This window comes from Cylas formicarius, unplaced genomic scaffold (genome assembly GCF_029955315.1).
Source record: "Cylas formicarius isolate icCylForm1 unplaced genomic scaffold, icCylForm1.1 PGA_scaffold_8__14_contigs__length_24414737, whole genome shotgun sequence".
Classification (NCBI taxonomy): domain Eukaryota; kingdom Metazoa; phylum Arthropoda; class Insecta; order Coleoptera; family Brentidae; genus Cylas; species Cylas formicarius.
Window position 1 is genome coordinate 3,760,328 of NW_026844361.1, and position 26,406 is coordinate 3,786,733.

Genomic DNA, 26,406 nt, shown 5'->3' on the forward strand with positions numbered 1-26,406 from the left:
GGCAGACTAAGTATTTTGAAACGATCATCGTAAGGTGTATGTCTAAGCTGAAGTGGCCAGCGCGTAGCGGCTCGTTGCACTCTTTCCAGAACATCACAGTCACGCAATAGCCATTGGTTCCAGACTGGGGAAGCAAATTCCAAACATTAAAGTTGAAACGAACGGACCTCGGGGATGTACTAAATTTTCTATTTTGCAATAATGATGATTTTATGGTTAGTTTCCAATGCACCAGAATTAGATTTTTGAAATTTCGTTTGCAGATATATTTTTTGGATTGTTTAAATTTGTTTAATGCTTTATTTCTTAGTTTTTATAATAATTTTATCACATCATCATCCGGCCTAAAAATCTTCCGTTATCAACTCTTTTCAAAAATCGAGGAAATCGTTTCTTTTCGAAAGTATACTAAATTCGTGTCTGTCCGTTCTCCGTTCCTGGAAATATAAAAATAAAATAAAATAAAAAACGCTACCGAAAAAATTCTTAAACGAGAAGACTCAGAAGATTGGTCTTCACAAACTTTTATACCCGACAATTTTTCACAAATGTACAGGGTGCGCCGCATATTCAAAAATACTGGAAAAAGGGTCACCCTATTATTGAAAATTGACTATAACTAGAAAACTATATTGAACATATTAATTTCATTTTCAAGACAATATAGCCCGCATAAACAGCTAAAACTTTCGTATTTAAGGTTTTTTCCTATTGCACAGGGTGTTCAAAATATTCCGTGCTATATTGAAAAATTTGCGGGTGTGTTACATTTGCAGCTACCGACTTCGGATTTGGCAGAAAGGTAAAAGTCGACTCCTATGTTTCAACTGTCGGAATAAGACTCAAAAAACTTCAAAATAGTGTTTGCGTTATTTTGGGTTCCAGAAAAAAGTTACTTTCTCGAAAACTATTATCCCGATCGACAAAATTCTTGAACTAGGAACTGTAGAAGATTCGGAGCGGTAACTTTTATTTCAAGCAATTTTGGACAAAAATCTAAAGGACCCTGAAAATTCGGTTCAAACAGTATTATAGGTCACATCAAGAAGTACAATTTTTGTATTTACGGTTTTTGTCTTTCGCACACGCTGTTCGAGATATTTGAAAAAATCCGTATAAAAATCCTCGGGCTCAGTCTAGACGCGATGACTATTACGGCGCACTGCATAGTTTCGGAAAAAATATATTTTCTCGGAAACCACTTCCTGTGTTGGCAAAAATTCTTGGCCAAGGAAATGTGGGAGACTGTCCTCTATTTCCGCAATTTTTTTAATGATTTACAGGGCGTGTCGATTATGTTCAAAAAATCAAAAAGACCCTGACAATGGCCGTTTTCGTGAGGAAATTATTAGAAGTCAATGAACAAACTATAAAAGACAGGAGCAATCCAGAAGATTTGTAAATAGTATTACAGTATTACAGTACTCTGTGGAAATTTAACAAAATAACACCAAAATAACACTAATAAAACTAACCAACCTACTACTAGAGCGAGCCTAACGATGGTCCCCGAAAACTCGTTTATATATTTAAAAAAAAAGGCACGCGATGTTAGATACGCCGCGCGATAGGAATTTTCGCGAAACCGTGGAAGATATGCCGTCAAGATTGAGACGTGTAGTCGGACGATCGTCGTACTCTTCGAGGCACGTATACGCAGATCCTCCGCCGCTCGATCACGTCCTCATTAGCCTTGCCCGAGCCAAGAGCTAAACACAGGCTAGGCTAGACTGCGCGGCGGCTCCTTTCTCGATTGTGGCCGCATGCGGTGGACTATGAAGAACGGAAGACGGCCGCAAGCACCAACGGTCACCATAGGTTCATTCCAACCACAGCCACAAAACTAGGAGCTTGCTCAACAATGTGATAACCGACTTACTTGTTGTTGTCTAACAACATATTCAAATATAATACGTCAATAAATAGACACAACATCATCTTTTCTTGTGCCACTGTGTGTTTGTCACTCCATCTTTTTCTATGGCGATCTATTCTAGTTTTCGATTTAATGTCCAGCCGTTTTTGTTATCCAGACTACGCATTTCTCCGATATTCTAGCTTCGCTCTCTCTTTCATTGTTTTAGGTCATGTTTCTGCTGTGTATATAATGATTGGTTGTTTTGTATGTACCGAGAGTCACTATTTAGTGTATTACTTTTTTTTAAATACACCAGTTCCGGGCTTACATAATTTCACCTGTTTATTTTGGCCACTGATTTTTCATAAAATAAAAATTATTCATACAATCTTCAATCTTATCCAAATAAATTTAATTTCTTGATTTTTTCGCTGCAAGGTCACAACAATATCTTTAATATGACAGAGTTTTAATTTTGTACTTCGATTTATTGAAGTATTTTCATAAAACAGATAGACAATTAAGAAATAATATTGATAATAATTATCATATTAACGATATTGTTATGACCATACAGAGAAGAGTTTTTTATTTTTTTAAGCCAAAACCGTACTTCGAATTGAAAAAAATTAAGAAATTAAATTTATTTAGATTTAATTAGAGATTATAGGACTAATTTTTTGTTTAAGAGAAATCAGTGGCGCCTCATCAATGTCTGCCAAAACAGATATGTGAAATTCTGTATAACCTATTTTGATACATAATCGTGTGTACCAAATTTCATTAAAATATCTGGTACTACAGATATTAAAAAAATATATTTTATTTTTTAAAACTTTATCGCCCTGTATCTCAAAAGTTAAGACGTTTAGGATATATGTTTATATGAAGTTTTGTTTTTAAAATCAGAAAACATCCTGTATTTGTTTTCCCAAATTGTGTTATTTAAGCATGCTGCTATCCTAGTTGCTTTGTTATTGTGTTCACGTCCTTCTGTTCCAAATATCACTATAACCGGAGATTTGAATTCCTAGAAATTTTATCTCTTGTTGAATAATTTTTCCATTGCATTCATAGATTTTGCCTTACAGGCAGATATAATGATGTTAAGTGATTTAGCTGTGCTGTTAAATGATTTTTTCTACTCCCGTCTGCAAAATACCTAATTAACCACCGATCTAGCGTACGGGAAGCGGCACTTTACCACGTCAGTTTCGTTTCCCATGAATCCGAGCCATTTCGGACATTTCCGGGATTTTACCGCACGGATTTAGGAGCAATCGGATGGTTTCGGAGATTTTCCCCACGCTTTGAATTTTGACGTTTGACAATTCTAACGGTCATGCCAGTGAATGTATTCGTGTTGTTTTACGAAAATGGACCCAAAAACTAACGGTCGTAGAAAAAGTATAGTATGCAACACGTTCGGTAAATTCTTTAAGTCACTGACTCCGCTCATGTCAAAGAAACTCGTGAGTCAAATGCCGTTTACCGCACTTGTCGCATAATATACTATTAATAATCCTTGTAGGTCGTTTTGTGCCACTAGTATAGCGTCGTCTGCGTAGTTCAGAATTTTAGTCTCGCGACCGTTCATTATGTATCCTCGCCCTTTGCGTGCTCCCCTTATTATTTCATCCATAATAATGTTAATTTGGTAAGTTCTCCGTTGATCTTGCTTTGGATTTGGTTAGTTTTGGTTAGATCTGCCTATCGTAAGGAGAGAAAATTATCAAAATCAAACTATAAACAAAGATATGACAAGCATATATAGCCTCATGGTATAGTTGCATTTCTAAGCACTCCTAATTAAGAATTCATTGCCAATTTATTATTTTTTTTTGAAAATTCGTTTCGTTTCGAAAACTCTTCCCAGTATCTTCACTTATTTGTGTAACTAGTTACGATGTTTCATTGCGAGTTATTTTATAATTTCATATGGTTCTGCGGTCCTTAGTGTCCTATACATTAGGTACGCTTCTTTTCTTTGCATTTCTCCTTTTCTTCTCGGCTTTGTTTGGAGTTTTTCTGTGTTTACTGCTATTTCTGGTACCTAGAGCTTCTTTAGCTGCACTCGTGATGTTATTTGTTTAATTTTTCCCAGCTAGTATTAATATTTCAGTCCTTTTTGGTAGAGTTGTTTTACTGATGAGTCTCATAGCTACTCAATGTTTATTTTTTCTGTTTCCTGACTTAGACTGTGTAATCTATTGTTGATGTTTGACCACTGGTTAAACTTATGGTGGAAGAAGTTATTATTGAGAGAACAGAGGTTCATCATTATCTGTGCATTATCATTGATAACATCTTTCAATTTCATGTATACCAAATTGGGACGATTGTCTTTTGTTTCTAGTTAGTGATCATGATTATTGCTAACTTAAAGATTTTGGCCAAGTAACAATGATGGCTATTTTATTTGTATTCTGTTCATCCAAAATTTAATATCAATTAAAAATGCATTGTTAAATCGGATTGTTAACTTAGCCATAACATTTATGTGTTTATTCTCGTTACTAGTTGATAGTTTTGAAATTTTCTTCAGTAATTCTGCGGAGTTTGCGATAAACTAAAGGCAGTTTTGAAAGTTTCAAGACATGGAGTCACAAATTTTTATGTAAACTTTTTAGTTGCTTTAAAAAATGTTGAAAATCAGTATTTAGGTCTGTCTATTTTTATAAGTTTTCAACGAATATTTAGACAATCTTTAGAGAAGTGAAAAGATTGGAATCTCGATCTATAAGGGATCATGGCATTCCTTTTGAAATTCCTAAAGAGAAATTTATTAAGCTATTTCGGCTAAAGAAAGAGGCAACCAGAAACTTAGTAGCTGAAATACAATCATTTATGCCAATCACCCTGTTGACTTCTTCAGAGGATAACTGAAACTAATAATTGGCGAAACGTCAGCAAGTTTTGATTTATAAACACCCGACGCAGGAGGAATCGTCATAGATATAGCAAGTCATAAATAAGTGAAAATTCTTTTTTTTGCAAAACAGAATATATAATAAATTTCAAAACCTGTCTCCCAAATGCGAATCCTTTCGTACAGAGGATTGTGGCAAAAATATGTGGCCACTCGCTTCCTCTCAGAACTCAAATCTTTTATTTGTACAGGAATATTCCTACTGCGTTGAAGGGAACTGCTAAGGCAACTTCTGCATTTCTAAAGTTACGTTTACATAATTGAAATTTATTAATACCTATTTAGTTTCAGTGGCACATTATAGTGTACCCATTTCTACATATATTTTTAATGCTAATAATTTCTTTACCTTGTCGCAAGTCTATTGTATAAGGTCATTTGGTCTGCTTTCTCTCTTATATCCTCTTAACATGAATTCACCATTCTCTTCAACCTTTCCTGATGGTTGACGTTTTGTTCCTGTACATCTGAGATATCTTCATACGTAACTTGAATATATATATATATATATATATATATATATATATATATATATATATATATATATATATATATATATATATATATATATATATATATATATATATATATATATATATATATATATATATATAATAAGATGTTGACTTAATAAGATAAATCATTTAAAATAAGTGTTAAACTTAATATATCTATAAAGATCGTTGGTTATAACCTAAAAATTATGTACGTCACGTCTCAGCTGTTGGCGGGTATGCTGTTTGAAACGGGAACACCACAAATGGTCGAATGGTAGTCTCGTCTCGCGAGGGATCTCGATGTAGCAAACGGTCAAATGGTATACTTTGTAATTTGACAATCGATACTAGATAGGTATAATCCGAATACGAATTAGGAAAGGGTGCTTATTTTAAAGATCGAGGACGTACATAAGGTACTAAATCCACACAAGACACATGAATATACGTTAATTTTATCTAAGGGTGCTGCAACCCACATTCAAAAGATAATTTTTTATTAACCCGTGAGTATCTTTTGAATATTTTGTTGTCATTATCGGCCCCTATTTATTACAGCCACCGGCTAAGGTAAAAGTTGACGTCTTTCAAATGAAATTTATGAATGACAAAACAAAATTCGTTTTTTAGCAAAATAGGGTTTAGACCTGATGATGGCAATAAAACTGGTTGAATTCAGTGTGCAATTTGTCAAGGCCAGTTGCGAGTGAGCCTTGGGGTAACACACATTTATGGGCACCTACCCCTAGCCTACTTTACAAATAAGACATTTCCCATAGCCACATGAGAATCACATAAAAATGGTGATACAAAAATAATTTAAATCTACAGCATCCTGGTTTCTCGACTCACGGCTCCAGAGCGACTTGTATAATATAGTATAATAATTATTTAATATAATAATTATTTTCCATTCACATTTCCTTGTATTTGACGTACAATCCACAGTGCCTTGTCCAAATAAAAGCCCATAATAATAACATTTTTTCTTTTTATGACAAAGGCAACTCTACCTTTATACACCTTTTTAGGAGTTATCAGTAATTTTTTTAATAAACTTCAAATATATTTATTTAAGACTTCAAAAATTACCAAGAAAGGTCATATACCTACTGCCACTTTGATATATTGTTATTTAATATTTATTGGTGGTTCCTATTAATTTATACAAAGAGATTATCAAAATTTATGCCTGTACTTGATGTACGGTAGGTCCAACAAATTGGTTAAAGGATATTACATACAGAGCCTTGCGACAAAAATGGCTCATGCCAAGCTTTTGTGCCAAACCGTATAACCAAACTACAGGTCTACAGGTACATTCGATTACCTCCACCTCTGCATAGAGGTACATACAGAGTTGAATCAAGTAAGGCACCTTTGGCATTTTTAAAATTACGTTAACATAATTGAAATTTATTAATACTTATATAGTTTCAGTGGTACAGTTTAATGTACTACACATTTCTACAAATATTTTTATTACTAATGACTTCTTTACCTTGCCGCAAGTCTATTGCATATATTCTTTTGGTCTAACTTCTTACACATTCTTGCAACTCCTGTCTTGTATGTAAGTAAGTGTTCATGATAATATTGTTCCTTCCTTAAGATGAATACACCATTCTCTTCAACTTTTCCTGATTCTCGATATTTTGTTTCTGTGCTTCAGATATATGTTTTTGCAGTAACTCGAATATACATACGTTTATTAAACATTACTCCTATAAATTGAATAATGTTATAAAATACTATTTTTTTGCACTAAACATGTAAAATGCCTTTTTTGCGAGCTACTATAATATATTAAATCAATTTTACCTCGTTCCGTTCCTTTTATCTAAAGCGGGAACCGTTGGCGACAAGGGTCGTCGTCGTTGCGGCGTTTGATTTTTCCACCGCGCGTCGGCAAAAACAAACAAAACGACGATCTGCTGGGAACCACCTTTTCGCGATAGTTCGCGAGTGGGCCGAAACCACCGCGATTTACATGGTCCGTGCTAAATAGCCGAGAGATGGAGATGCATCGCGACCCGAGGGCACGCAGATACCGGCTGAACCGCGACAGCTAAAAATTAAGCTTCGCCGGGTTTCTTATTTTTTGTTGCTGTATCGCGAGAGGGAGAGAGAGATAGAGAGAGGGAGAGGGTGATCGAACTGAGATCGATACCCGCGAGGTCGACGCTTGATGGGCTGAGCATCGCCGCAGTTTTCAAAGGTTTAAAACGTACACGACGGAATTCTTGTGTATAAAAAAATATAGATAAATAAACAAAATGTCATGCTGTTATTTTAAGTATAATCTGTTTATGAATATAACGAAAAGATTATCTAATGATACAAAAGCGCAAATAAAGATAGGCAACGAATTAATGAAACCAATAGTTATTACAAAAGGACTAAGACAAGGATGCGGCCTATTACCCATAGATCAGAAATAACTAGAGATGAACCCAAAAAGCACAAGGACGTCCGTAAAACATCCTCGGGATATCTGACGGGTATATCCTAGGGATATACTGTTTCAGCTAAGGGACTTCCTTAAGACGTCTTCAGGATATACGACGTTACTAATTGGAACGTGCACAGTATATTAGATACGTATGTCCGTAGGATGTTTGTTAAGGATATCCAGTTATACTAGTTGAGACATCGTTAGTATATACGACTGTGAGGATATATGATCGTATATAGATACACCAGTGGACCTTAATTATTAGGTTATTTCCAACAGCCTATGAGAAATACTGAAAAGTTAATGTTCAGTAGTCCATTTGGTTGTACGACTACAAAAATTCTATCCCAGTATTTGGTACTGTGATACCTATTGGGTATGGTTGGTGAAGTCATCACTGGAATAGCAGGCGATATTTGAAATGCAGAAGTTTTTTTCAATTAATATTTAATCTTTAATTTTGCTTTGGATGGTAAAAGTGAAGGACTGCCCATTGATACCATTAATAAAAAAAAATTATACACATCTCATTTTTTTCTATTGTAGATATGAAAAAATTGTAGGTATATAATATAGCAAAAATATAGAACAACCTAACTATAAAGTATCTTAAAAATAGAGCAAGATACTATATTTTGAACTAAACTCTAAAAGAATAACTAATATTTGACAGGTTTTCTGTCATTCTTTGATGAAAGTAGTTTTTTTTCAGCCAAGCAGCTATTGAATTCTCACATTCTTTTGATGTTTGTGATGTGTTTGTCTTCTTATCCGCATCTGAAAGTATTTTAGTTTTGAGAAACATAGGTTTTATAAAAAAAGAACTAGACCGGTATCTTATATGTTTAAAAAACAAATTTAAAAAATCCCTACATCCGCTTTTTAAATAAAGGCTTGATATGACTCTCATAGTACTCTCATGAAAGTGATCTTAGATACTAATCTCCACGATGATGTAGGTATACATTTATGTATTTCATTTCATTAAATACAAACCTCATTAAACTCTCATCGGTAAGACCTCTTTCATGAGAGTAGGTACTATCGCGAGCAAAAAAAACTGGAACAAGTATGACTTTTCAATTTGATATTAAAGAGAGAGCGTAATATTTTTATCAACCTAAAAATTTTCCTAGTTTTTTTGCTCATGATGGTACCTCCTATCACCATGAAAATAAGCCTTAAAAAAATAGGAAAAACGTTTTTATCAATTAACCCATCAACGATTTTAATGTGAAAAATTTAATGTGAAGAATTTTATGAAGGGCGATTCCTTAAACCAAAAATATGAGATTGTCTCTAACATTGGTTACTTAAATAAAAAATTAGTTTAGTTTCGTGAAGAGAAAGTGGATTTTATTTTTGTTTTCAAAAACTAAGCAATAAGATACGATAGAAAAAGAAGTCTAGAATCAAAAGAGATATGTAATCTAAAACGTATATAGGTTACAAAAAAGTCAGTGTTATCTTAACTCGGTCCAGCAATCACTCCTTAAAAAAAGTTTCAACTAAGTAATCACCATAATATATATTTTATTAAATTATATTTCTTATACTTTATTTACATTACATTTACGCCCTATTTATTTTTAAAAAACATAATACCTACTTATCAAGTATTAATTTGGCCCATTTTAACACTATACCGGCCGTTTAGAAATCCTAATTACGTACGGCGCTTGCCGAAACATTGTCCTGATACCTAACTACCGAATACCGTCAATGCTCAGTGATGTTGTTATAGCTGAGAGCCGGCATATTTTATTTTAAAGTAGGATATAATATTAGGGCTATTTGATTTCAATTGAAAAAACCGGTTTTATTTTTTCGATGGGGGGCAGGGGGGCGAAGTCGGGGGGGCTATCTCGGAAACGGTACGACCTGGGGGGTCGGGGTTCTCGCCATCGAATTCAGAAAAAAATCTCGAGGAGGAAGCGACCTCAAAAAATCGCTTTTGAGGAGGTAGCCCTTTTTCGGTTTTTCGAGGTTTTCGGAGTTATTTGAGGTCGGATCGGGGCGCGGACGGTATATTCGCGTAGAGGGGCCCGAGGCGCACCGGAACCCTCAAAAAGGACGCCCCTCAAAATTGAGGAGGTATTGAGGTTAGGGAGGGTCTCGTCTCCTATGGGACGGATCGAAAATTCGAGTACCTACGTCGACGCGCCTATACCCGGGCGTCGTTCTGAAGGCCCATGTCCTATACCCGTCTGTGGAGTTTTTTTTGAGGGCGCCTCCTCAAAGTTCAAAAAGTTTGCTATCTCCGAGGTTTACCGGCCGAATCGCTTCGAAACCGGCACGGGGGGGTTTCTCGGGTCGGAAACGCCGGATCCGCCCTCAAAAATCTCCTACCTCAAAAACTCAAAAATATGACCTTTTTCAATGTTGTCGTTGAACGCGTCGATTAAGGTCGCGTTAGGTCCGGCCGGGTTCGGATCGATACGGGAGGTGGTCGAAGGAACGGCCTTTCTTACGATACCCTCCTCCCCGATCTCCTCCCAAACGGGGGGCGACAAGGGGGGATCAAAAAAAAGGACCGCGTTTTTCACTTTCCCAAAATCGGAAATCGAAAATTCCGACCTCGGGGCGTGAGTGAGGTCGCGGAGGGGCGTCGAGCGCCGCCTTGCCCTACCTCCTCAAAAATTCCTCAATATTGAGGTAGCGTCGGATTTTTGAGTATTTGAGGTCGGGGGCGGACCCGACCCGGACGCCCCGAAAGCCCTATACTCAGGCCACGCGTCGAGCCCGAGATCGACAATTGGCGAATTTTTTTGTTGAGGTTTTGAGGAGGTCAAAGGTCAAAAAGTTTGCTATCTCCGAGACCGTCGTTCCGATCGGGACCCAACTCGGTAAAGTTCTGGAGGAGGTCGGGGGAGGAAGTACCCGACCTCCCTCCTCCTCCCTCCTCAAAAAAATTTTTGAAAATTTTTCGGCGGCGTCCCTTTCGAAAAATTCCCCCTCCCGCCCTATGGGACCGGGAGGGGCGCCGAATTTTTTTTAAGTAAAGGGAGGACGGGGCTTTCGCCTGACGCGGTCGGATCCGAGGTCGGTCCCATAGGGAGGGAGTGCCTCCCACAAAAAAAATGCTCAGTGATGTTGTTATAGCTGAGAGCCGGCATATTTTATTTTAAAGTAGGATATAATATTAGGGCTATTTGATTTCAATGCTACATATTTCTCAATTTTAGGTTTTTGTAGTATGATAAAATAGTTCACTCGGTTGCTAAGATGGATAGAAATATAGTTCTGTGCAGTGTTTCGATTAATAGATTTTAAAATATTTAATCTTAAAAAAAACAAGAAAAAAATACCAACAAAAATTATTTTTATTATATATTGATTTATTATTTAGATTTAATAATTTTTTTTTGTGTGATAATCCTCAAAACATTTTCCCATACATAAAGGAATTACACAATATGAGCACATGAAACAGGTTTCCTTCCTTTTTCCGTTTTTTTTGCAAACTCTGCAGCGCTTTTGAGGAAACTTCTTATTGCCTGAACTAGTAATTTTCACAATTTTATGTTGTCTCATGTCTGCAGAAAGTCTCATTGGTGCATCTTCGCGAGAAACTCTCTTGGATACATTTCCTGGACTCTCTGAATGAACATATCCTTTTTCAATCCAGTTTTGCGCAATATTTTTCAAAAAAGATGAAAATTTTATTTTTTTTCCTGGATTCAGAACCTTGAAGACAACAAATGAATTGAACAGTGCAGTATTTAATATGAACATAAAAGCCTTCTTTGTCCATTTCACAGTTTTTCTTATAATAGGATTATAAGCAAGGTATTGGTCTGCTATATCAACTCCCTTCATGTACTTATTATATTCCAAAATTGTTTCTGGTTTTTGTATCAGATCGCCAGTTTTTCGATTTATTTTCTGGGTTTGTATCATTCGAGCCTGGTGTATTGTTGAAATCATTCTTACAACTCTTTTATCTTTCCAAATATGTATTAGAATTTCACCTTTTCTACGGAAGTTGTGTTGTCCTTGTTTTAAAGTAATTTTTTTTAGATCGTGTGGTAGCCCGCGGTTCTCTCTTATAGTTCCACAAATTCTTATCTTTTTGTAGAGTAACTTCTGTGCTAACTGAACACTGTTGTAGTAATTGTCCATGTAAACATGGTGCCAAATATTTCCATAACCATCTAAAAGGTTTACGACCAGGTTTTGCAATGTTTCTCCATTGCCACTATATAATTTAAATTTGCATATATATCCAGTGTCGGATTCACACAACATTCTCACTAATAACCCATACTTTGTAATCTTTCCTGGGTTGTACACTCGGAAACTTACTCTACCTCTGCAAGGAATCATGGCTTCATCCAACGATAGATTTTGTTTTGGTTTATAGACTTTATCAAACTTCTCTATAAAGTATTGCATTATTGATTCTACTTTAACAAGTCGACTTGCGTCATCAGGGATTGCACTATTATCGCAAAAATGTAGTGATTGTAGTATTTGCCTGAATCTATTTCTAGTCATGATTTTACCAAAAATTGGTGTTTCCATGTACGGATCAGTAGTCCAATAATCGTTAACATTATTTTTTTTTACTTGTCCCATCAATATATTCAAAGCTAAAAATTTCTTGATTTCTGTTATCGTGGTATCTCGCCACTGCTTTGTGCTTTTTACACGTTTATATTTATGCATGTTTTGCATATAATATCTATTTGTCTCTGTTACTAATAATTGAAAAAAATCATCATCTATAAACAAATCCACCACGTCTGAAATATTTTCTGCATTTCTTGGGAACACTTTAACCCCAGAATTTCCCAAAAATGGGTTTACTGTAATATCGTTATCGATTTGGGACCAATTTGATGTTGAACAGTTCTGTTCGTTTTCCAATATCGTGTCTTCTGAATCGCTGCTTTCAGATTCACTTATAATTGGCAAAACATTTCTTTTTCTGCTACTTTCTGCTAAATCTGTATCGTCGCTGTTACATTCTTCATCATTTTCAAACTCAGATAATATATCGGCACATACCTCATTACATTTATTAATTAATTCAAAGTCGTCTTCTTCCATGATATCGCAGGGCAAACAATTAAATTAATATATAAATTACTTAATTAATCAGTCAATTCGTAAGTTAATTATTGCAGAACACAAGCTAACTCTTAAATTATCAGTTATAATGTGACATTTACTATGACAACAAAAAACGTACTACTACGTCAACGGCGCCTAGATTTACAACCAAAAATAACGTACCACTACGTCCACGGCACCTAGATTTGTCACAATTAATGACGTATTACTACGTCAACGGCTACAAGATTTTGGATGAAAAAAACGTATTAATACGTCAACGGGCACTAATGTGTTAATTTAGAAAATTTCTCCTTTTTCTTTATACCCAACCAATTAAATTCCATTGCAAGTTCATTTGAAATCAGCGGGGTCAGAGGTTGTTTTACCAACTCATAACTGCTGCCGCCGCTTTATCTTGCTATCTCATTGACCTAGCAAAATAATAAGGAACGAGACATGATGTTGGTAGACTATACAACAATGGTTCTTTCAGCTTAGAATTTATCAAATTTTTGTCTGCTAAAGTAATGTTAAAAAATTGTCACTTTTAAATTTTACTGTTAGTTTTTATAATACTAACGTCATTTTTTGGACCAAATATTCCGATATCCAAAACTAACAATCTAGCTGAATTTAGCCACTTGCGATCTCACTATTATGGGCATTCTCAAAAGTGGTAGAGAAAATAGTACCTAAGAACCAATCAGATTATCCCCTACAGACAGTCTGGATTTCTTCTAGTTATGATTGATTAGGGTCAAGGTGGCAACAATGGTTAGGGCGTGCACAATGGATCACACGCTATTCCTGCGAAAGGGACAGAGATATCTGCTTTCTCTCTCACTCGTTACTTCTATTCGGCAACGGAACTCGTTCGAACTATTTGGTGTGCCTCGTTGGCCAGGCTGATTTGTGCTGATCATTGTTTTTGGTTCTTGGTTGCAAAAATACGAATTAGAAGGTAAGACTTGAACCTTTCTATCATGTATTTTCATATCTATAACTTAGTGCTGGTATACGTGCCTTAAAATGTACTTAATTAGGCTTATTTTCCTGCAGAAACTTTTGATTAGTATGTTTAATTTACGGCTGGGTACAATTTTTAAATATTAATGGCGTCCTAGTACACAATGGCTCAGTCTTCGCAAGTACACAATGGATCATGATCCATGACGATGATTATGATTCAGATTGGATTGGCGACAAAGAAAATGAGGTCTCAATATTAACACATGACGATCTGCAACAACATTTACCAGGACCGCCACAAGAGGGTGAATATGTGCTTGTAGAATTTGCGACTAAAAAGAAAGTATTGTACTATGTAGGCAAAATACTGCAAACTCGAGACAAGGATCTAGAATACCAAATAAGTTTTTTAAGACAAAATCAACAAAATAAATTTCGAGTTCCCAATGTGCCTGACATATCTTTCGTGAAAGAAGATGACGTCAAATTGATATTACCAAAGCCAATTTGTAGTGGCAGTACCTCAAGACAGCAGTCTTTCTATAGTTTCCCATTAGATTTATCTGCCCTCAACGTTAATTAAATCATTTTTTAATTCTGTTTGTTTGCTTATTACTATGATCTCTAATATCAGAAGTTATGTTTATGTCGATTGTTATTGCGCCTAGATGTAAGAAATCAACAATATTTTCAATTTTAATTTAAGTTTCGTTGTGTTCTTTTTTTCTAGTCCTTAGGTCAGATAGTTTAGTTACTGGTTATGACCTAGGGAATCAAGAAGCTGTCATTTATGTTTTGTTCAAGTTTAGTCGTTACCAAAGTGATATGTGTTTAGTTATTACTAAAAGAGTGAGTTATCATTTACCTATTCGTACTTGACTTATTAGTACCTAGTCTCAAAATATAGTTGCTAATTATAATCTAGCGAATAAGGGATTTGTCAACTACTTACTTATATACCTGAATTTGTTTTATTTTTATAAATATAAATAAAAAATTATATCCATTTTAGTATGTCCATTCTTTAATACTTATAAAAATAATTATCCATTGTGTACTCCAGTGATCCATTGTTTACTTAGGGGTGAGCCATTGTACCTAACCTTAGTACACAATGGATCATTTGCAAACTTAAAAAAAAAATGGTCGTCATGATGCAACCAACCTATTATGTCAAAAAGTAATCGTGGGTAATTAAATTAGTGGAGCCATAGTTTGTTGAAAATAAAATGAAAAGTTATAACTTTCATAACTTTTTTGCTACAGCGTGTCAAACAAAAGTTGATCCATTGTTGCCACCTTGACCCTACACTAAACCCTCTGACATGATTCATAATATCTATTTTAAGGTATGTTAGTATTGGCTTCTCAGTAATATTGTCTTTTTTGACCGACAGGTATCAGAGAGTCGTTTATGATGGTTGCTCTTCAGATATAATTAGGTTAGAATAGGAGTTCCTCAAGGAAACATTCTCGGCCCCCTCCTTTATGGTGTATATACGTTTAGCTTCTTAAATTCTCTTAAGTATTGCCAGCATGATTTATACACCGACTATACCCAGGTTTACATGTCCTTTTCTCAGTCTCAGGTTAATACCGTTAACGACCTTCAAAACTCCGACTTGGACAATCACTTAAGAATTTGTGATAAGACACCTTCTTCAAATCTGTGGTTCTTTTATTCTGTAATGATAACATTCGAGAAGAGTTAACGGAACGTATAAAACTGAGATTGGGGAATAGTACAATCTCGTTTAAAAATTCATGCCAAAACTTAGGTCTTGTTGTTGTTGATGTCAATTTAAAATTTAAAGAACACATAGTATGTATAAAAAGTTATTATATTCGCACCGACACTCATTATCTCAAAAAACTAGGTCACTTCTATGTGAAACTTTAATTCTGCTGATGCTGATACAATATATGGATCATTTCTGAATTTTGTTGACATTAAAAGGACACAACATTTGTTAAGTATACCTGTTCATAAACAACAAATTTTCAAAAAGTGCTTTTCCTATCAGATTGCGTTTATAATTAATAATAATTTATAATAATAATATATGTCGGCGCCCTTAGTGGTCGATATTTCCCCATATTTCGTTTTGGGTAATTGGAATGTTTATTTTTGACTCTCATTATTTATTTATACAATTATAATTCTGTCATTCGTAAAATTGTAGACCCATGGGAACCCGCTTTGGTATTTTCCGACGTGAACGGAACGCTAACCGGCGAAGATAGTCTGACTTTATAAAAGGACTGGTTAAGGATTTTTAATAGTTTGTTTGTGATTGGCTATTTTGTAGTTGATCTAGCGGGTCGCGGATCGTTGGATTCCCGTTAATAATCAATTAAGTGATTAGATTATTCACTTGTTTTAAGCACTTTGTTGTGCATTCTTTTAATATGCCTGAGAAGTCTAACCCTATGTCGCCTCGCTCGACATCAAAACGATTCCCACCGGGTTTCTATTTATTTTTTATTATTTTTATTATAATATTCTGATTATTTCTTACGATCTCCGACATATATGATTTTACCTAATCTATTGGCTCATTCAACAGACACATGAAATTACGATGGTTCACTGATTAAGCATTTTGCTTAAATAAAAAACATCTTTTTTCTATTTTTCTGTAGGCTTGTCGTTCTTTCTTCTTTCTTTTTTTACTTGTATCCTGTTATTCTTCTATACCATGAGTGGGCAAAAGCCGGCCCGCGGGCCGGATCCGGCCCTTTTGCTAATTTTATCCGGCCCGTTGAAAAATTCCGCACGCAAATTTTTTTAAAGTCTTTTATGAGGTTTTGTTGACATCAACATTATTAGTGTGAGTACTGTATATGTAATAGGCTTAATAAAATGGGCGGTCGGCTGACTACACTAGTGTGGACGATGTCGCGAGCCTGAAACAATCCTCGCGCGATTCTCATGCGGGTCGCTCGCGACGATCGCTCTCAGGGCGGTTTTTTCGTCGAACACAAATGAGATCGCGCTAGGTTCGAAATGCATGTGTGGACGGCATATGCTGCACTCCTCTCACTTTTCGAGGGACGACAGGTCGCACCACGCGTATTGTTAATTTTGATTTAGCACTGATCGCATACTCTTTTTTGTTCGAGTCTAATATTAGTTTGCAAACATAAAATTGAAAAAGTGGACTTTTTGTAAGTAAAATTTTAAAACATTGGTTTTATTTTATTGTATTAATTAAATTATTTATTTGTAGACCTTTGTAAAATGAGTCAATCTAAAAAAAGAAAAGTTGATTTGGAATGCAGAAAGTTCAATGAAGCTTGGACGGTAAAATATCTTTTTACAAACATTAATAAGAAAGCAATTTGTTTAGTTTGTCAGGAAACAATTGCTGTTTTCAAAGAATACAATTCAAACAGGCACTTTACAACAAAACATCCAAAATATGCATCACTTTCTTTAAAAGAACTTCAAACTGTAGCAAAAAACTTGAATAAGCAACAAAATTGCTAAGTTCTGTAAGCCGTTTTCTGAAGCAGAATTTGTTAAACAATGCGTGGTACAAGTGTCGGAGATATGTTGTCCTGAAAAGAAACATATTTTTGAAAATGTAAGCCTTTCGAGAAAAACAATAGTACGACGGATTGAAAATATTGCAGGAAACTTACTTGACTAGCTAAGAACAAAAATTGCTGATTTTACCTATTGTTCTCTGGCTTTAGATGAGTCCTGCGATATTACTGATACAAGTCAATTATTAATATTTATTCGCGGCATTAACAAGAAATGTGAAATTAGCGAGGAACTTCTTAGTGTGCATCCAATGAAAGATACAACTACTGGTGAAGACTTCTTTCTCGCTGTTGAAGAGTGTTTAGTTAAAGTAAGTTTAACTTGGAATAAAATACTAAGCGTCACTACGGATTTGTCCTAGTTTAACAGGGAAAAATGTAGGCTTACTTAAACGAATTCCCGACAAAGTAAAAGAGTTACAACCAGAACACGATATATTCTTTTTGCACTGCATTATTCATCAAGAGGTGCTATGCAGAAAAGTTTTGAAATTGAATCACGTCGTTACTGTTGTGACCAAAGTTGTGAACTTTATCCGAGGACGTGCCGTAAATCATCTACAGTTTGTTGCATTTTTGAAAGTAATTGAAAGTGACTTCTACGAAATTCCTTATTACACTGAAGTGAGATGGCTTAGCATTGGTAAAGTTTTGGACAGATTTCAATATTTGCTTGATGAAATAGTATCCTTCTTGTCGATAAAAGAAAAACTACATGATTTTCCTGAATTGCAAAATAAGGCTTGGCTAAACGATTTCTCGTTCTCAGTATATATCGTAAAATATTTGAATGAACTAAATATAAATCTACAAGGGAAAAACCAATTCGCTTTCAATATGTACTCAAACGTCAAAGCATTTATGACTAAACTCAATTTATTTGCTGAAAACTTTAATAATAAATTATTAAATCATTTCCCCCTCATTGCAAGCACGGCGAGAATCATTGAAAAATACAGATTTTTTTAAATATAGTGCAATAACACAAGACCTGCATTCTGAATTCCAAAGAAGATTTCAAGATTTCAAAGCTATTGAAAAACCTTTAGCATTAATTAGCCAACCTTTCAATTTCGATGTGCAAGAAGCTCCTGTTGAAATTCAACTAGAACTAATTGACTTACAATCAAATAATTTACTAAAAGAAAATTTTCAAAAATACCTTGTTTTATTTGGTTCGACATATATTTGTGAAAGAACTTTTTCTTTAATGGTTTCCACGAAAAATAAATATCGATCACAAATTACTGACGAAAATCTACACTCGGTATTAAGGATTGCTACAAGTGATTTGGAACCTAATTTTGAAGAAATAATGTCAGATGAACATTCGAGATTTCACGTTTCGCATTAACTTTAAATATTTATTTTAACGTTTGATGTTTTTCTTTTCTTTTTTGAATTCTATTAACTATTATATTTACGAAATGCAATATAAATGTTAAATTGTAATAACTATGTGTCAATATAAAATAATCTGTATCGTTAAGACATAAATAAGTAACAAAATAAAATCTTTCATTGACTGGTTTATCTAATAGCTATTTATTTATAATAATATTTCTTTAAAAATTACGTGACATATTTTATTCAAATTGAAATGATACTTAGTGTTTTTGTAAAAAAAAAAAAAAAATTGGGCAGGGAAAAAACTCCATCCAAAACCTCCGCTTGTGCAAAGCATACGCGGTATAATCCTCCGGCCCGGGAGACATTTTGAAAATTTTATTTTGGCCCGCGCTACATAACGTAAACTTCAACTATTGTATTTAAGGCGAATATGAAATGTTGTAATATGTATTAGTTCTTTGTTATTAGGGAAGGGAAGGCCCATTATTCCTGTATCCAAGTTTGTATAATTTGGCATGTACATACTATAATTTGGAATAATAAACATTATTATTACTACTATATCACTAAACAACATTTATTTGGGTTCATGTTGAAGGAATGCTTGAATAAGATTAATTTAAGATGTTCTAAATCGTCGTATATTGTTTGACAATAACAAAACAAATTATATTTAGTGAATGGCAGATGTGTGTGTATGTGAGTGTGTAAATGTGTGTCATCTGCATAATATTGCGCGCTACAATGTTGACGTTAGAGGTGTAAATACCTTACAGCAGACTAATGCAGTACGCCACAATTGCCTGATAGCTCTTCTGAGACCATTTCACGAATTTTGACACGCTGCGTTCTTTTACTTCAGAAATTTCTAAAGAAATGTATGTAATGTAAAACCTCTAATAATTATTGTGGCAAAGGCTTTTGAAAAATATAATAATGGCAATACTTTAAGACTTTGCTGCATCCGTAAACCTGAAGATGTAATATACGTTAATATAAAGGATGCGGCAAAATGGGATGTTAATAAAAACCAAACTACATAAAGCAAACATTTTTTTAATTATTTTTGAAATGTCTTTTAAATGAGGACCATTATTGGCACTCTTGTTGGTTCTCGCGGAAGCGCATCATTACACGATGGATCATTTCTTGGGGAATTGAGGCAATTTCTTGTCTTATGACGGCCTTTAATTCTTCCAAAATCGGCGGACGATGTGTGAAAACTCTCGCTTTCAAGTAACCAAAAAGAAAAAAGTCGCAAGGCGACAAATCAGGCGAACATGGCGGTCGGCCCCGACACCACTTTGTTTAGAAACATTGCCTGAAGAAGATTTAGTGAACGACACGTTGTGTGCGATGTAGCACCATCCTGTTGGAACCAAACATGTTCTCTTTGATCGTTGTTCAACTCGTTCACTTTTGGACGCAGGAAATTGTTAAGCATATCAAAATATCGATCGCCGTTGACTGTTACCTTTATTCCATCTTATTCAAAAAAGTAAGGACCCCACACGCCGAACTCCGAGATTGTACACCAGAGGGTGACTTTTGGACTGTGAAGAGGTCACTCATGAAGTTTCAATAACGGAAATTTTGCTTATTTACGGTACCCGAGAGGTGAAAGTGAGCTTCATCGCTAGACATGAATACAGCGCCTCTGGGAATGTTTTGAAGAATATCCCGGCATAAATTTGTACGGGTTTCAAAATCTCTTGCGCTTAATTCCTGCACCACCATCATTTTGTACGGATGCATCTGGAGTGGGTTGTGTAAAATTCTTCGTACACTTCTATCGGGAATTCCCAAAGCAGCTGCATGCTTACGAGCTGAACGCCTTGGAGACGGTTGTACGAAAACTCTTACTGCATTCACATTTTCCGGCGTTTTTACTGTCCTTGGTCGGCCAGTGGATTTTCGGTTAAGCGCAGAACCTTTGTTCATCCGTCCGGAACTGATTACGAAAGGCGCGCTGCGTCGCTATGACAGATTCCCCATTTCTAATAAACTCCTCGACATCGGAAGCACGATGCACTCCGCTCCAAGCCATGTCGATAACTGAAAATTGTATACTTTTTTCTGCCTAACGCGAATGCGTACACAGTGTTGCCGGTTTTACAATCCGAACAACCACTATTTGAAATCCTGCCTACCTTTTTGCCGCACCCTGTATTATTTTTACTAATTTATGTTTCTCTAAAATCCAAAGAAAAATTAAAAATGTTTTTGTCAAATATCAATATTAAAGAGAGAGAGAGAGCCAAACTATTTCATCACATAGTGCGGCAGGAGTCGTTTATAATTCCTTGCCCTCTGTTCCTTCCAACATCTATGTCGGCTATTGTTGGTTGTTTTGATCCACTTCTTGATGCCTAACCAAACCGTTCTGCGTTTCCAAAGGCAATAATAAAATTGAGATGTGGCAGTAACCTTTCATGCGTGTCGTTTCGAAATTCCATTGTCGTTCGCGTTCAACACTCAAGGTCGGAGCAAAACCAACACTTCAACGCTACTTAAATCTCACAGGACAACCGAATGGAAAGTGAAAATCAATCCCGCGCGGTTTCTTTTGTCACATCGATCGGTAATTCAAGTCCGACCGTCGTAAATACGGTGTGGTTCATTTGCCTCGTAAGTAACGACACGCCTGTCTCATTTTCCCCATAGTCGGTTTATTTGTGGCCGATTGTTTTCGATCCGACCCGTATAGACGTCGTCGTCGTCAAGTACGACATTTGTTATTTATCGCTCTCGAACACCGAGAAATGGTAAACGTTAAAAAATGTTTCGATAAGTTACTTTCATACACAATGGCGGCCATTTCTATGGCAATAAAAAAAATGGCAGCATAACCAAGTTGTACTTCGGGTAACACATTTCACTTGGGGTTTATTTTAAATTACATTTGGAGTGATTTATTTCACACGTACTATACTACGACCAATTACTATTGTTATTCGGAGGTAATGAAGACAGATTGTTAAAGTTTCTTTTGAATGACATTCACGAATGTTTTACCCACTATAATTAGATCTTATGTCAAGTCATTACTCTTTTCTTGTTCTAGAGCTAGCGAATTCAATTTGCTTTGCGATTTTGAGTGTTTACTAATTTTCATTTTATGGAAGTAAAAGTAAACGAAAACGATGTCTGGTAGATAGAAACGAAAAGTAGATGCAGGTCAGATGCAGAATGTAGATCAAGGAATGTATGTTAGAAGTTTGCAGTGTTTTGTGTCCTGAAAAAAAAAGGAATTTGGAATACTTAGTTTGTTGACTTGACATTGCTCGAATGTCATGTTACTTATTAAATTCGGAGCATGGAATTGTTTTTTCTTTGTAAGCGTTCATCATTGTTTAAGATGACAAAAGACACTTGGTCATGCGTGAACCTATACATCTGGGTAAGATCCCCCGCAACCGATGTAGATTAAGTATTTTGAGACGGTCGTCGTAAGGTTTATGTCTTAGTTGAAGTTGCCAACGCGTTGCATCTCCTGCGCTGCGCTCTTTCCAAAATACCACAATCACCCAACAGCCATTGGTTCCAGACAGGAACAAATTCCAGGATTCGGTAAATGTAGATGATAAAAACTCTGCAAGCATGGCAAGAACTGGTATTTTTAAAAGTTCTTTTTAACAAAAATAAAGCGGAATTTGCTTTCTTGCCAATATTTGATACGTGTAAAAAGCAAGTAAGATTATTAGTTTCTGTTACACCTAGAAGGACAAGAGATAACAAATATAACAAATCGGGATTGTTTTTTTCAACATGTAATGGAGCACTTCTGAGTATTTTACGGGAATAGTCAAGGACCACTTGTAAATAGTATTTAAGTCTCGATGCAATTCATTCACATGTGTTAAAGGATTTTGAAATAATTCAGTATCATCAGCAAAGTGCTCACGCTAGAGTTGACAGTAACTCCACGGTATACACTAAGAATAACACCGGTCTCAGCACTGATTCTTGCGGAACATTTGTGGTAGTGAAAAAGTTTTAACGAACTCCAAACGGTGGCTTAAAAACGTTGCTATTCATTTCAACAGCTTGCCTCGCACTCCCACCTTTTCAAGTTTGAATAACAAGCGTCAAGTCAAGGTATATAATGTCTACTGGATTACTCGAGTGAAGAGATAATGTCTTATGATTCAAACATGTCAGTGCATTTGATATAACTGATCTGCCAGAGACCAAGCTATGCTGCGCTGTAATAAGGCTAATAGCTGATCTACTATTATTCTATCAATTCTAGAAGAATGATTTAAAACATCCAACTTATCACCAAGATTTCGCTGGGTGCTAGAGGCCCCTCACGGTGAGACGATAGATTAGCGGGTTCATTAGCACAAATACTAGCAAAATATGATGCAAATACATTTGAATTAAAGTCCTGGTCATAGTGGACCTCTCCCAAAGTATTTCTAATGACAGATAGGTATATTCTAGCCTATACGTGATGTCTGATTTAGAAATAGAAAGCATTAGGCCGATTAACTATGTTATTTTCGAAGGCACACTTCGCTTCTCTAATCTCTAAGGCTGAACTACTAGAAACTCTCCTGTGCAGTGCATGATCGGCAGCAGAGGTATTGGCTTTAAATCTACCCCATACAGTTGTCTTATGTTTGATTTGTCTGAAGAGATGTCCAATTAGCCAAAGCTTTTCGGAATTGAATTTTACGAAATGAGTTTTTGAGCTTATGCCTATGTAATAATGTAATACGTAGATATTATTCTACACCTACTGTGAACTGCGTTTAGCATTTTGTAACTCGGCTATGCCATTGGACAAATAAATAAATAATGAGAGCTCGCAGGAAAATTAGGTTTTCAGGTAACGTGACGATATATGTCGATGATGATTGTAGCGCCGTTCAGAAAAATCAACTGGCCCCGCCTTTTTGACGAATTTCGTTCTCCGATCCCACTTCTGATGTGACGCGGAACGTCCTTCGCCCGCCGCGTAGGAACGATTAAATGAGAAACCGTTTTCTTCTAAGTGCACATTATAAATAGAAAGAGCGAGAGGGAAGACGACCGTCGGAGTGGATCCGAACGCATTTATAATACCAGGTGTTCGGCCCGGGGCGTCCAGATAACAAGCGACTATTTCCTAAATACCATTGTACGGTTTCTTTCGATCTGTCTCCGATTTTTTTTTTATACGACGCGCGTTTTGTTTATGCCCGTTTACGATTTTGTAGAGTCATATTGTGCCGCCAGAGCGCAGAGTCGGGCTTACGTAATTTGACCGTGTTGTGAGAAGACTATAAATAGCGAAAATTTTAAATTTTGGGCTTATGATAAATCCGATGAATGGTTTATGAATTAGGAAATATTTACTACAATCATATCCGTTGGGTAGGATATAATATGTATATATATTTTGAGAAAGAAAAATCTGCATTTCGATTCGTTAACAGTGGAGTGCCTCAGGGCTCCGTACTGAGGCCTTTACTATTTGTTATATACATATATTAAGGATTTGTTTACCTTTTTGGTTTGTAGTAACAAAGACTTATCAGTTTTCAAATCCAGTAGTCGCGTTATAGTAGAAAATGGCAATAATTGGTTCTCCCAAAACTATCTTAAATTAAATAGAGAGAAAACGTAACAAACAATGTTTGTAAAAGGGAAACATTTTTAACATACTAGTTATAACTATTAACTATACCTTGAGCATACCTCCTGATGTGGAGTTTTTAGGTGCATCAGCTATACTACGGTCACTGATACAAGACATGATGAACTTTAGCAGTATAATCATCGGTAGTTATAGTTTTTGGACGTCCCGAAAACATGGTCCAACTCAACTTTAACTTGAACAGGTCAAGATAATTTGCATATTCTAATTCTAACTTCTGAGTTTAGATCCCATTTGTAATTCAAGTGATACTTGTATGATGACACGCACTCGACCACTTCATTTTTAACGGTCAAATTACGACCTTGGATCATCTGAGATTTACTGATAACGAGCCATTTCGTTTTTTTTTAACATTGATTCTAAGACGTATGGACTCGTGGTGTTCCGTAACAGAGGTCAAGAGTTCTTGCATTTCTGTTACCCTGATGGTAAGTAAGACGGTGTCATCAGCATATCTAAGGTTATGGATTTTCAACGATTCTTATCCCCGCCTGTTTGTCGTCCAGAACTTCACTGAGTATTCTCTCTGAGTACAAGTCAAATAATAATGGAAACAGAACGTATCCCTGATGCACGCCGATCTTAATCATAATTTCCTCCAAAAGCTCGTTATCCACTTTGACGACTGTTTGGCACTAGTATAGATTTGCTCTAATGCGAATGTCACTCCTGTCTAGTCCCATTTCTTTGAGGATGTCACTTTATAATGGTTTACGCTACGAGACATAAACACATCTACACTAACATCCCTACAGCGCTGAATGGTGCCGCTCTCTTTCCAAATCAATTTCGGAAACCAAACTGAGAACCACTATGTGAATGATTTTTAAGAAAAGTCATTAGTCTGATTTTATTTTTTACAGTGCGGGTTTTGGGTATTGACATAACGTTAAACCAATCTTTTTTGATTATACCAGTTTTGTGAATGTTATTAAATAATTTTAATATCATGTAGAACTTTTAAAATATCAACATAAACTCCATCTGGTCCAGGTGATTTATCGTGTTTCAAAAGTGACAAGGACTATTCTAGTTATTTCCAGTTCGTCGTCCAGCTTGATATTATGCAATGTGTTACGGTTGTCGTTCAAAAGATTTTCAATATATCTAACCAATTCTTGTAGCTTTTCCACTAATCTTTTACTTTCTTGTGCAGGTTAAATGATTCTGCTGCTGGTTAATTTGATGCCCAAGTCGCTTTTAATAACGCATGTAATTACTGGATTTATTAGTTTCCGATTCCCTCAGCGTCGTTAGTTTTGTGGTTTTGAAACTTGTTATCTTTAGTTTCAAGTTCATAACCGATACGAATACATTATCATATCACATCATATATCAGTATTTGAGGTGTCTGATTAAAATATAATTGCACTGGACTGTTTCCCTTTTCATTTGGGGTTTCTAAACCGTACTTTCAATGTCACTATGTCTTCACGCCGTTTTATATCATTGTAAAATACTTCATCATCAGATGCGCCGTGAGAAAGATAATGAGATAAAAAAAAGACACAAAACGTGAAAGGGAGGATGACAGACAAATAGTCCAAGTATTTCTCCACTTGACTCGTCTTGAGAAAGTTATAGAAAGAAGACACAAAACGCCAAAGGGAGGATGACAGAATAATCCTTAATGGTACAGACAAGTGAAAATAAGTTAAGGCAGCAAAAGTACAGAGACAGAAAAAGAAAAAATGGTTCGTAGCTACATGTCAATGCGACACAGATCAAGAAGTGCGTTAAGGCTGTGCTTCAGAATTTAAGAATGACAAGTTACGCTAAAGGGATACTCAGGAACTAGCGTTGCTAAAACTGCTGCGATTTCGAAAAAGCCAATATTCAAGGAATTGTCGTATTTCATGTAAAAATAAATCAACGAAGAAATTCCTAGAAACAAGGTGGGAAGGCCGTAATCCAGTGCCCAATATTCAATCAAGACATTATTTTGTGAGCGCAGAAAGCCACGTTCTTTTTTTTTCGGCGATTGCTTGTAAATAAAAACTAGAGAAAACTTCCACTAGAAAGCAGTAGGGTCTAAGTTTGAGTTCATTATTTTTTTTGGTTCTCTTATATAAGAATTGTTATATTTGCTTACAT

General features: G+C 35.6%; 1 protein-coding gene across 3 annotated transcripts in view; it reads left to right on the plus strand.

The window, feature by feature from the left end:
• LOC132706122 (A disintegrin and metalloproteinase with thrombospondin motifs 9) overlaps nucleotides 1-26,406 on the plus strand; it is a 124,785-nt gene that overhangs the window by 53,031 nt on the left and 45,348 nt on the right. The gene's annotated exons all lie outside the window — the stretch shown is intronic.